Below are 11,450 nucleotides of genomic sequence, written 5' to 3' on the forward strand. Positions count from 1 at the left end.
GTACGTCATATATACCTAGAAATCAAGCGATGAAATATAAAGGGAAAATGGCATTTATTTAATAAAAGCTTGTGTAATATACCCTTAGAATTGTTGTGTCAAACAATTTTTTATTACATTTTACTTAAATAATACGAACACAGGAATGTTAATTACTGTATTATAATTTTGAAAAAAAATACATCCGATTCATTATCTTAGATTCATCAGTACTATTTCATTATAAGTTTGAACAAAAATGAAACAAGCACTTCAAATTTTGAAATAACAACTTCTGTCAAGCAACAAAAAAACCTGTTACAGCTAAATAAAGTTGTGAACATCGGTCTCGCAAAAATTTAATTAAACTGAAGTTAAGGGGAAAAAAGAACTCAATTAGTAGATTTTTGATAGTAGACAACTCAGAAAAATGATTAATTATGGTTGCGCAAAGTTTTTACAGATAATTGAGCAGCTATGAAGCGCAAACTGTAATTCTGGTACTTGGCAACTTGCCTGTGTTTCGACGAATTTGACTTGAGTTTCTCAAAACGAGAGGCGCTGAAAATCATTCATGTTAACACCTGCATTTGTTCAGTTTTCCAAAAAGAATTGAAGTATATTTTTTTCTTGTTGTTCAGATAACAAAATAGATTATTTGTTTCCGGTTTTATGCCAAAATAGACATCGTAGAGATGTTTTAGCTCTTGTAAACTGACATTCTTTCAAAATGTTTGAGCTAGTTAAAAGCTCTAATTGCGTATTTTTTTAAATCCATCTACCTTTTATTTTACTGCCCATTTAAAAAAAAACAGTTGTCAGAGACAATTAAAAAGTAAATTTAATTAGTCTAAATTGCAAAAATCATTTTATTTAAATTAGGTAACAACTTACGGAAATTCAGATTTTATGCATGACAAAATTATACAATCATCTGCAAGCTTGCATAATATTAATCGAATCAAGAACAAATTTTCCTATAGGTTTTTCTTTATTTTTATTTATAAAGTTAGTTACTTTTTAACCATTGAATACATTGCATGAAATATTTTCAATAAGCTATTTTATCAAATCTTTTGAGATTTAAAATAAACAGTAAAGAAGGAAGATTTTAATTTTTTGTAGGTTTTTAAAATAAAAATTTTTCTCACTTACACAGTTAAAAAAAACTTTTCAGACAACAATATGTACAACGATTAAAATATTTATAATAATTTAAATTTTTGTAAAATAATTGTAAAAGATAGTTTCAATTATTGCATTATAATTAAGATTATCAAAGAATACAATAGACGCCAATAGATGTCCTTTGAGTGATGATATGACATTTTTATACTAAAAAAATTTTCATTCTGAAATTACGGAAAAATTACCGGTAGCAGTCGGTTCACCCGATTAACTATTACGTGTATGGTTCGGAACATTTCTTTACGTTTATGGTTTTGAAACCGTTTACAACTGCTACGGTTAAAAAAACCGTGAATACAAAACTATTGTAAACATTTATAACTAGCAAAATTTTAAAATCATAAGAATGAAATTTAAATGAGTATTGGAGTTCTTTTGTTGCTGCGCCATTTAAGCTTAAATAATAGTTTCGTATTCTAATAGTCCAGGGTCACTGATTAAAGAGAGCAGAACACTGAGACTCTTCATGTATTGAATGAGTGGCGAAACAACCCTGGGATTCAAATCCCTGTTCAGCCGGTCATGAGATTGACCGATTAGCCCTCTTATTTACAGTACCCAGCTTCTCCTAAAAAATGGTTTTATAAGGTTTGCGTGGATAGAATTCTGGTTGGTAAACCGTATTAGGTTAGAACAATCAATAAATGTTTTTTTTATCACAATTAACAGTTTAAATGTCATTTTTTATTGTTATTTGACTGTTTTGGTAGAATTTGGTAAAATAACAATTAAAAAAATTTCTATTTAACGATTTTTACCGAAAACTGCGCAGATACTTTTATATAATCATATGTATTTTCGAAAATAATCTCATAAAATCAATAAATAAAATACGATCGGAAAACATATACGCAACCGTATAATTTAATAAAATAAGGAAAAACTAAATAACCACAAAAAAACGTATAAATTATTTTGAGTTCGTGAAAGTTAAACCTGACTTTCAAATGTTACTTCTTCCTTTTCCAACTCTGACCATGGCCGCATTTTAATAAAGTAGGACGATATGCATAGAAATCTTTATCGGTGCAGATGTTTAAAGACACTTTTTTCAGCACTTTTTTTTTCATTTTCAAATACTTAATAGGCTCTCTTTCGGTATTATTTAACTCAATGAAAGGGTTAAAGTAAAGGGTTAACAGAGGAAAAGGGGTGAGGCAAGCTTGCAGCTGTTTTCATACTTTACTTCCGCACCCAAGGCAACAGAATGGAGGTCGGAGGCAGAGGTAGATTATTACCCGACTCTTTGTGTAACAAAACTACGATTTCTTCCCTAGAGCAATATTACTTAGCCCTTTTGTCACTAAATGCTTGCATTAAGTGCAAGTTTTCACAAAAATGTGAGCATCTTTTTTAAAACGTTTAAACACAAATGACTCAACATTTGGGGTTTCCAAATAGAAATCGATTAATTTCCTCAAGGCATTTTGACAATATCGAAGATTTTGAAAGGGTTCTCCGCAATTACTAATTATCTTGAGGAAAAGATACTTGTGATCTTAACTTGAAAAATATATTATACGCATTTATTATTTTGTTTACCGTTACGAACAATTTCAGAGTTGTTTTAAATATTTAATTTGAATAAACAAACCATGTATTAGTTCGTTTATTTAGACATAAACTAATAAATAGTTTCGAATAAAATGTACAGATTTTAAGCTGGAATTGTATACAATGTAGGATAAGTGTGAGTTAAAAACTTTTTGTATTATTCAGCTACGTATAATTGGTTTTAAATTGTGTTTTGGAAAATAAATAGGAAACGAACCATAAAAATATATATATATTTGCATAAAATACTTTTAATTTATTTATATTTAGTCATTTGTGCTAACTATTGTTCCCTAATTAAGCGCGTTAACCAAATTAGTTTAAATTAACTAGTGATTCGTTTTTTTAAATATTTTTATACTTTCATGATTTTGGTTTTTTTATATTTGTTAAAATAAGTTAAGAGATATAGATGAAAACATTAAATAAGTTAATATCATCACGAAGAGTAATTATAGGGTGTCGACAAATTGAAGAATTTAATTACAGATGACGAAATATTTTTTAGTAAGTTTTTAAAAAAAATACTTATAAAGAACTCACGTATAATTATAAAGGTATTTTAAAGATTAGTTAAAACTTTTTATAAGGCTGCTAGAAATTTTATGTTGAACTTATTTTCTAGATTGAATTATTGCTCTGAATTTTTGCGAAGCCTAGGATCGAACTCCGGTCTCTTAGGACCGGAGTCTAGTTCTCTAGCCACTACCCTACCACGGCCCAACTTAACAATATAGTCTAATTTATTACTATTTGCTTACTTAATTGATACTTAAGTCAATATTACTATACCTTGCCTATTTAGTCATGCATTAAATTCGAATCTTGCAATTATTCTACCATAAAAAAATTTTAAGCATAATAAAATAAGACAACTTTCAACAAAAATTATCTATGTATTAAATGAGAAAATAATTAAAAGTTAAAAAAAATATATTCAAAAATTAAATTTAAATTAGAAAAAACATGTGATAATTTAACGTTCTTTTCACTGTGACATAATATTGGAAGCATGAGGCAAAATTGCTCGTGTTGTCACAATTAAGGATTCAACAGGAATAGTTTTGTTAAAATCTGTTATATATATGTAACTATATTTAAATTGCATTCAATTTTAATGGAAATATTGAAAATATTGAAAATATTGTTCGTTGAATTCATAATATTGGAAACATGAGGCAAAATTGCTCGTGCTGTCACAATTTAGGATTCAACAGAAATAGTTTTGTTAAAATCTGTCATATATATGTAACTATATTTAAGTTGCATAGTGTAATAGCTACAGTATTCTTATTTTCATTCCTTTTTAAAATATGAATAAATATTGTATTTGTGTTCTTCATGCCTCTCCATTATATTTATTTTTAATATTTAATTAACTGAAAGTTCTAACTTTCTCTTTCAAAGTATAAGGATTAAATTTATCTTTTCGATTATAGAAATTTTGTCGATTAAATTCTTAATAAAAAGTGATAAGATTACAGACCGATTTATCGCATTAAAAAAAGAAGCTCAACGCACCATTAAGCGGATTAGTGAAACAAAAACTAATGGGATGAAATGCTTTAATCTTACAAATTAAGCCGATTCAACGATTTAAGCAGAGTTAAAAGGGCGGACAGGAGACCAGAAACACTCATTATTATTTCAAAGAGATCCTCGTACATTAATTGCAACTTTCTTTCATACTAGCAGCTCTGCAATAGAATCTGATTTCAATGGTTTTGTACAAAAAGAAAAAAAAGTAGAAAATTTTAAATAAAAAAGGAAGGAATTTTTTTTTTCAAAACAGAATGATACCTAAATAGAAGAAACACATAAAATTAGGTTAAATGGAGTGGAACTTAAATTTCTGCCAAGACTGTGTAAACATGGATCTCTGGCAAGCGTGGCAGAACTTTAATCTATATATTGCTACTTTTTACATTAAATACTTATATTTGTACACCCGTGACTAGTTTAAGATAAATTGTGCCACCATTACTTTCTTATAACGAAAACATTGAAAAAAAGTCTTTGTTTTTTGTTTTTCAAATAATTTTTTTAGCGGAGGGGGAAATTTTTGGAATAGTTTCCATTTTTTGGGGGGAGAGGTGTATTTTAAAACAATTGTTTTTCCCCGCAAAATTTAAAATCGTATAATATGTATTTCATTCATTATAGTATAGAGCTACATATTTTTAAATCCTATATTCTACAAAAAATACAAAGCATTCCCGCAACAGTCCGTTGTGAGCCAGGGGCGTTATGGAGGTTAAGGCTTCGCAATTTTGTGACCAATGTCATGATTGTGGCAATGTGGTCAGCATTGCGTACAGGCCGCTATACTTCCCAGAGAAACTAGTACCCATCGATCTAAAGCTGGGTGGGCTTCAATCTGCCACTGCGGATCGAAACCCAGTTCTTCACAATAATGACAGTATAAAGCCTTAACCACTGAGCTCACATTATTAAAATGGGTCTCCCAAAATGAAACGTAAATGTGTTAAAATAGCTCCGAAAGAAATAATAGTCTGATTTGAAAAACCTATGTTCTCAAAATTGAAACGTATATACACATCTTCGAGCAAAATTTATAGTCAATCAAAATTCATAGCGATGTGGAGGGAGAAATGTTTGAGAGAAATGTTCGTTAGATTTCGGAGGGATTCGAACCAAGAAGCTCCGAGATCGTAGTAAGATACTCTAACCACCATAATTATAAACCCCAATCAGGGGAGAGTAAAGAAGCTTTATAGTGGTAGCCTCAATAACGACAAAAATAAAATTGATTTATTCTAATAAAAAAACTAATTCTTCTCCACTTATTTTCGTTCCAATAAAGCAAGTAATTTTTTACTTTGCTTTAGAAAAATTTGAACCATTTATTCTAGTTTTCTCTTAATACAAATTTGACCTACCACGTTCCTTAGAATTTCAATGGGTGACGTCACAAAATTACTGAGAGGCTCTTGGAGTTTACAATATATCCACATAACGTCGCAGGTAATTAATTAAATAATTCATTAAAAAAATAGAAACATCAATCTGAATAACAGAAAAAATATCTTGAATGACTAAGCATTTGATGGATATTCATGTAGTAATTCATATTTTTCATGCTTCACGAGGTTTACCCAGAATATGCTGATTACCGAAATTTTTATGTAATGAGAAATTAAAAAAGTTTAAAAAACTACATGTAGTGGTATTGCCTTTATTACTAATACATTTAGAAGCATTGTGTATATTATAGAACAAAAGCAAATTTTATTTTCTATAGAAGAATAAACCAATATAAATTTAGATAAGTATAAATAACGATTATAACGACAATGCTTTTGTTACGCTAATTGAAACCAAGTTGTGAAATTAAAACCTACATAAAGTACAGACGTTTCAAGACACTGCACAAAACTCATATTCTAGAATTATGTCCTAAAATTCATCAGAATTGTAGTTATCTTGAATAGAACAGTCCATTAATAATGGTTTTATTACGCCATTATTATTCAACAACGCAAAGATGACGTCAGAATTCATGACATAAATAGAATTTCAAGAGTGAAAGGAAACTAAATAATTAATATTCTTAGAATGAAGAAAGAAATTAACAAAATGTACAGTTTTCTTATTCCAAAAATTATTCAAATTGAAACGTATGTCAAAAATTTATTTTTATACAAATGTGATCGTAAAGAAAAGCTAAGTAACTGAACATTGCATCTTATGAATGGTCAAGTTTTGTATTGTCACAGTATGGTATTATCATCTAAATTTGAATTTATTTGTGCTTACTTATTTTGTACACTCTGCCAACTTGGGATGTTTTCATTTTTGTCATTGTTTTCCTACAATTGCAAAGTATTCATGCTAACTTTTCTTCACAATTATATATCTATATATATATCTGTAATTTACAATATTGTTCAGTTAGTTTATCTTGAGTACGAACAATAACACTAAATTTTACCTTCAACTTAATTAATTAAAAAGTTTAACTTAAGTTCACTTGCAAACCACAAGTTTTAGTCACAGAAAATTTGTATGATTTTATCGACCTATTTAACAGGGTTAACCAAGTCGTACATTTATAATATTAATCATTTTAAATATCATTATTATTACCTAAGACCCATACATATTAGAAATAATTCGGTATAATTTTATCAGCTAAAAATAGTATTTTAAGTTTTTTTCCCTTTTACATGCCCCTACAAAGCAATTGTCTGGGTAAAAAATATATTTGGTTTTACTCTCATAGGTTGGAATATTTAAATATATTGAACGATTTTAAGAAAGGTTAAAAATTAGATTCATTTTTATCTCTTAGACCTTAATTTATGGAAATCAAATGTCTTATAATTTAAGTGTAAGAGATTACTTTTTTAGTAAAGGGGATATTGAGAGAGATTTATTATAAAAATCAGTCTGGAATAAGTAAAAAAGACTACATACTAAAATTTATAATCTAATGTAATACTTAAAAATAGGAATAATAATTAAATTTAATTAACTGAATTTTAAATAAAAATATTTTGACATGAGTTAGCTTTATTCTAAGCTACATATTTCTAAGCAAAAATCAAATTTTTTGCAATTTCTAAATCTCGGATCTTAATAAATTTATGTCCATGATTCTTGATTTCCATGATTATTTTTTAAATAACTTAACAAAAAAAAAATTCAAAAATCAAACTATATTTCTGTTTTTGAAGAAGAAGTATGATTTTGTTTTACAAAAAACTAACAAATTAACAAAATTATTTTTACAAAAAAAAAGAAACAGACTTACGTAAAGCAATTAATTAGAGGACGCAGCAAAAATAGTTTACAAACTTTTAAAATTTGCATTGGGTATAGAAATTAATAAACTAATATTTTTAATAATAATAATGAATTTTTTTGATATTCAAAAAGTGTTTCTTTCTTTCAGTAAGATAATTAATCTATTTTTAGACTTACTACCAAAAGAGAAGTAAAGAGAACTAAATAAATCAATAGTTTATAACTTTTTGGCCCCAGACCAAAAGTCTGACATCGTTTTGAAAAGCTCGATTGACCTGTAGAATAAAAGTAAAAATGTATCCACAGACGCAGATAAAATTATAGTAAACCCTGATAAAGATAATATTGTGCCTAGGTTTTCTGTTCAACCTATTTGCAAGTTTATGATACAACACGCAATGGTTAATGGTTATGAATAAATTTGTAATTCCAGATGAATTACTGGATTAGAACATAGTGATTACCTGACATATTTTTTGGGTATGGGTATGAATAGTAATTTCACATTTGTAATTCATATGTAGGTCAATAAAATATTTTTTATTTATATAGAGTTCCAACTTAGAAACGTTAACTTATGAAATTTCATTATAGTAAAGTTTTATTTATTAATTAAACATATAAATTATGCATAAAATACAAAAAATGTGAACTTTTTTACAATTTGAACTTTTTACAAGAACTTGAAATTTAAGTTTTTACAACTTTCAAACATTATTTAAATTGTAATTCAGCTATGTAACTTGAAATCAATATTTTTGTAATTTATATGTTATTTGTAATTTGCCACAATAGCGAATTGCATCCTCAGTTTATGTATTTTAGACATAAATATTTTAATCTTTAATAAACCTATAAATTTAAAACCCAATAACACAAACTACGTAATAAAATTTAGATGTCTAATTATAGAATTTTTTAATAACTTTCAGACATTGTTTTTGTAATACATTTTAAAATGTTATTCAGCTATGTAACTAGTACAGCAATTTATGTGTTGTTTATATTTACCACGGTAATAAATTGCACTCGCAGTTTGAGATATTGGATTTTAAAATTATAGGCTTATTAAAGATTAATAAACTTATGTCTAAGATGTTTAATTTTTTTTCAGAGCAGATTTGTTGACCACTCTTTCAGGAGCACCATATTAGGTGGGCCTACGTTGCTCCCACAGTAAGAACATACAGTAGAGAAAATGAAAGAACATCCATGCCTTGCAGGAGATTCGAACCCAGAATCTTTCTGATGCATCCAGCTCCCTGACCGCTGCATAGGCCGGTCGACAAGATATTTAAATTATGTAATTAAATTAGATGTATAATCATAGAATTTTTTTATAACTCTCAAACATTCTTATTGTTATAAATTCCAAATAGTAATTCAGCTATGCAGCTAGTACTACTGAAATCATTATTTTTGTAATTCATATGTTGTTTGTAATTTACCACGGTAGCTAATCTCATCCTCAGTTTGATATATTGGGTTTTAAATAAGTCTGTTATAGATCAATAAATTTATGTCTAAGATGTATAAATTATATAATTAGATGATAACGTCTAATTATAGAATTTTTTTATGACTTTCAAACATTGCTATTGCAATAAATTTTAAATTGTGATTCAGCTATGCTACTTGTATAACTGAAATCAATATCTTTGTAATTTATATTTTGTTTGTAATTAACCACGATGGCGAATTACTTCCTCAGTTTGATATAATGGATTCAAAATTATAAGTTAATACACGTAAATGTTAATTACTTGAAATTCAATACATATAAAGCATTTCTAGTCCCGTAGTGGTTGTTGTTGTTGATGTTCATTTACGTCGCACTAGAGCTGCACAATGGGCTATTGGCAACGGTCTGCTGGGAACCGTGTCTTAACGATCAGTCCACTGCGGGACTAACGGTTCCCAGCAGATCACCGAAGTCAAGCATCACTGGCTGCGGTCAGTGTGCGGGTGGGTGACCACTTGGATCAGTCTGCGTAGGGACCGAGGGTGTGCGGTATTGGTCCTCGTTAAACTGTGCTACCGTAAAGTGCTCGACTTCGCGCGCAGGTCGTCGGGCTACCGAAGCGGGGGTGCCATCCCCTCCGCAGAGGATCAAAATTGTGAGGATTCGTGAGAAGCTCATCATCAGGGATGTTTCCCAGACCGTCGCCAATAGCCCATTGTGCAGCTCTAGTGCGACGTAAATTAACAGCAACAACAAAGCATTTCTAATAATCAAAATATGTGCATTTAAACATACATGTAATGAGTTTTTATACAGGAGATTTTTTATATACTTCTTAATCGTATTTATTTTTAACATATGGCATTACAACAATGTTGACCAACTGATACACAAACGTAAATAAGTGCAAACCGGTTTCGGTCGCGTAAAAACAATACAGCTCTATAGTATCACCTGATATTTAATATTTCACATACAATCTAGTAGTGCGTCTAATAATTTGGCTACGTACTGTAGATTAGAAGTTAAAGTTCACAGTACGTATACAGCACTTACCCAAGACTGATCCTAATGTTGAAATGAAATAATATCCTCAGTAGAAAAACGATTAACCATTAGTGCATAGATAAAAAAGTTGGATTATAGACCAAATTTCCACTTTCTAACTGAGGAGAGTTATTATGGTGTTATTGTCTGGTGTATTATCATGGTGTATTGACGTATCAAAATTGATACATTAATGTTGTATCATTAATGTATCAAAATGTTCCTTAAGGGTGCGGATTTTTTCCAGTATGCTTGCTTTAAGAGTAAAACTACTTTTTAAACTGGATTCAACTTAATGAGTGTCTTGTGTTGAGCTCAAAAATATCAACAGAAAAAATCGATGGTTCGGTCTTTAGAAATAAGTATAAAGCTTTGATAAGTTCTTAAAGAGCTTTGTAATTTAACAATGTTTGCTTTTCTTCTAACATTATTATTTGAATAAAAGTATGGAAGCTATTATTTTTTTTTAAAAATATTTTTCAGTTATGTGGTATCGCAATCAATAAAATAATAAATCTGTCAGTGTTCGGAAAGATAGTACTGAGTAAACTTATCTTTCTCTCAAACTATTTGGAGCGTGAATACCGTAGGTTCGATTGCATCTTTTTGATGTTGTCTGTAATTTAAGCCATTTTATATCAAATTTGAAGAAGCTATCTCAATCGAGGGGCATTATCCATCCGCCAAAACGCTTTGAAGCGTAGGTGGTAGTAAATCCCTCCTTAAAGCTAAATTTATTTATCTGCCATCCTCAAATTTGTATAATCTGTTTGTGTGATTTGTGTGTAGGTATCGGGTTCGAATTCCACTGTTACCCTGGAAGTATCTTCGTGCTGCTCTTCTCTGTATTGTGGTATATATCCTTCTACTTGACAAAGGTTTATAAGCCTTAATTGAGAATAGAAGAGTGTAAATTTCCATTACAGCACAAGGGATAAAAGTGAAGAGCAAAGATACACTTCTTCTGGAGCATCCCTGACTGAGCGGTATCGCCCACCAAACCCTGTGCAAAGCATGGAGGTAGCCGGTTCGAATCCAGCTGTTACCCTGGATGTTTCTTCGTGCTGTCCTTCTTATTATGCTATCTGTCCTTCTATTTGACAATGGCTTATAAACCTAAATTGAGCACACAAGCCTGCAAATGTATCTGATTCCAATAAACTAATGTCGTGCATTGGACTGATCGTTAAGACACGGTTCCCAGTAGATCACCGAAGTCAAGCATCATTGGCTGCGGTCAGTGTGCTAGTGGGTGACCATTTGGGTTAGTCTGCGTAGTGATTGAAGGTGTGCGGTATAAATTGTTATACTTCGTTAAACTGTTCTACCGTAAATTGCTCAACTTCGCGTGCAGGTCATCGGGCTACCAAAGCGGGGGGCCATCCCCCCTGCAGAGGATCAAAATTGTGATGGCATGTCGTCGGATAATCCTCAGGGATGTTTCCCAGACCGT

At 29.9% G+C, this 11,450-nt stretch overlaps 1 long non-coding RNA gene across 1 annotated transcript in view; it reads left to right on the forward strand.

The window, feature by feature from the left end:
- Positions 1-9,600, forward strand: part of LOC107453023 (uncharacterized) — a 227,671-nt gene extending 218,071 nt beyond the window's left edge. The window contains exon 3 of the long non-coding RNA XR_011638261.1: positions 8,603-9,600. This is a non-coding gene — a long non-coding RNA (uncharacterized lncRNA). The remainder of the gene's footprint in view (positions 1-8,602) is intronic.
- The last annotated feature ends 1,850 nt before the right edge of the window (positions 9,601-11,450 follow it).

This window comes from Parasteatoda tepidariorum, chromosome X1 (genome assembly GCF_043381705.1).
Source record: "Parasteatoda tepidariorum isolate YZ-2023 chromosome X1, CAS_Ptep_4.0, whole genome shotgun sequence".
Classification (NCBI taxonomy): domain Eukaryota; kingdom Metazoa; phylum Arthropoda; class Arachnida; order Araneae; family Theridiidae; genus Parasteatoda; species Parasteatoda tepidariorum.